We start from the raw sequence: 2,532 nt of genomic DNA, 5'->3' as shown, positions 1-2,532 counted from the left end.
TTTCCTGAAAAATATTTAGTTCAGTCCTTTGGATGACTCCCACCTGCACATGCACAAGAAAAGGCTTCAGGAAGGCTTAGCAGGGAACAACCCCTGGGAAACTGGAGAGATGAAAATAGATTTCAGAGATCTCAGCAGGATGGGGAGATACTGAAATTTGGATATAGCTAGATGGGGAGACCTTGGTGAACATTCTGGACTTCCAATTGAGGTTCCAATGGAACAAGTAATGCCCTCCAAGAAAAACCATCATCTAGGGGAATAAAGTCTGTTGTGAAAGCACCAGGTGAAAAGCAAAAGCTATAATCTTGTACATTGAGCACTGAACACAGCAGCAAAATGTCCTTGACCATGGGGTCTAAGGAGGTTAGGTTGGGGTCTTTTGAGGAAGTATCTTATGGTGGCTAGTGTGGTTTACAATACATTATTTGGCTTTCCAGAAAAGGGAAATAAGACTTCAAACTATTGACTTTTATGAAGATGGTGCCTAAAGTTAAGAAGGAAACCCCTGCCCCTCCCAAAGCCTAAGTCAAAGCAAAGGCTCTGAATGCCAAGAAAGTGGTGCTGAAAGGCATCCACGGTCACAAAAAAAAGAAGATCCACACGTCACCTATGTTCCAATGACCCATGATTCTGAGGCTCCAAAGGAAGCCCAAATATCCCCAAAAGAGCACCCCTAGGAGAAACACGCTTGATCACTATGCCATCATCAAGTTCCCCCTGACTACTGAGTCAGCCATGAGGAAAATAGAAGACAACAACACACTTGTGTTCGTGTGGATCCAGTGAAGGCCAACAAGCACCAGATCAAATGGGCTGTGAAGAAGCTCTATGACTTTGATGTGGCCAAGGTCAACACCTTGATCACACCTGATGGAGAGAAGAAGGCAAGTGTTTTCGACTGGCTTCTGACTATGATGCTTTGGATATTGCCAACAAAATTGGGATCATCTAAACTGAGTCTAGCTGGTTAAATCTAAATATAAATTTTTTTCACTATAAAAAAAAAGACAGTGCTGTCGGTCAGTTCAGAGAGAATTTAAGGTTTTGCAAGCATTTTGATTGAGGCAAGGTTTGAGGGGCAAGTGGTTAGGATTTTAGAAAAAAATAGTACATTATTCTACTAGGGTACAAAGGATAGATTAATTTGAGACCTTTTTGCAAATTTTCCCCCAGGTTGACAGTCACCTTAGTCATTTCTCTTCTGGTGGGCAGGGAACCTGAGGCAGAGAGAGGAGGATTTGGAATATCTAGTAAGGTTGGGGTTCATTGTCTCCCTCATTGTTCTTTTGGGCTGGGGTGACAACATCTGAGACACTGGTGTACTTAGGGGTAGTGGAGGCCAGCCTAGGTTTGGGGGGCAATGTAGCCTTCCCAAATGGACACCCATGAAAGGCAGGAGTGGATGGATGGTGTTAGATTCTGAGCACATATGCTATAGACCTGGCTTTATGTTAGAATTACACAGAGGGGCTTTACTGGTAGTGGTCTGTAACTGAGTTTTATGGGGACACCATATGTATACATCCATAATATATACAAATTCTGAGAACATTGATGAGTTCATTATAAGGACATTTTTGTGGATGGCAGTTTTACAATCTTGAAATTACGTCATTAAAATTATAGTAGGATCATTAGCACACAAACCTGCCAGCCAGATGAGTCTGATTTGGTTACATTGGGAGGGCCATTCTGCCTGGGATATAATTTGAGGCATAATATAAGGAGGGAACAATTTATTTAAGCATCATTCCCATTTGCATCATTTAATGTAGAGGGAGGTGAGCTCTGGTACAGCGTCCACACCCAGTGATACTGTGGCTGAAATCCTTCTCATAGAGCCTGCCAACACCAGCCATCCTGCAGTCCAGTTATATACAGGCTGAGCTCCTTCCAGCACATCTCCTGGGACTGGATTAAGCCTGAGGGGTCTACTAGCAACCTTTTTAATCCAAGTTGTACACAATAACAGCAATAGCCACAACAAAGAATGACATTTGCATTTGACTAGCTTGCAAGGGCTACCTTCAGAGTTTGTAGCTGGATACTAACTAAGGCAGGAATGTGGTTGCTTCAGGGAAAGGGAGCATTTGGTAGGAATCTGGCAGCACCTCCTCATAGTGACACCAGATTCTGGGATAGGGGAGAAAAAGTAATTTTCCCTCTACCCTTCAGGCTCTTGGCTGAGACACCTTAGTAATAAAAGACAGATTAACAGAAGAAAAACAAGGGTAATAACATATATACTTCCTGTACCAATGAGGGATACCAAGAAAAACTCACAAAATGGCTCAAGCCACCACTTCCAATACCATCTCCAGCTAAGGACAAAAGATGTTGGGATTGGGAACCAGTTATGGGAGGTTTCCAGGAAAAACATCATAAATGAGTATATGGTTGTACAGGTTTAAGTCTCTCCCTTCCCCATTGATGATAGTTCCCAGACATGTAGTCATCTTTGCTGGGTCGGCGGCTCCGGGAATGCAAGAGGAACAATAAAAATGGGCGGTCATCTTCCAGGCCACCCTC

General features: G+C 43.2%; 1 pseudogene; it reads left to right on the top strand.

Annotated features, from left to right (window-relative positions):
• The first annotated feature begins 480 nt into the window (after positions 1-480).
• Positions 481-955, top strand: LOC123950602 (annotated as a pseudogene).
• Positions 956-2,532: the final 1,577 nt, after the last annotated feature.

The sequence above is a fragment of the Meles meles genome, chromosome 9 (assembly GCF_922984935.1).
Source record: "Meles meles chromosome 9, mMelMel3.1 paternal haplotype, whole genome shotgun sequence".
Taxonomy (NCBI): Eukaryota; Metazoa; Chordata; class Mammalia; order Carnivora; family Mustelidae; genus Meles; species Meles meles.
This window is presented reverse-complemented; position numbering and strand designations above follow the sequence as displayed.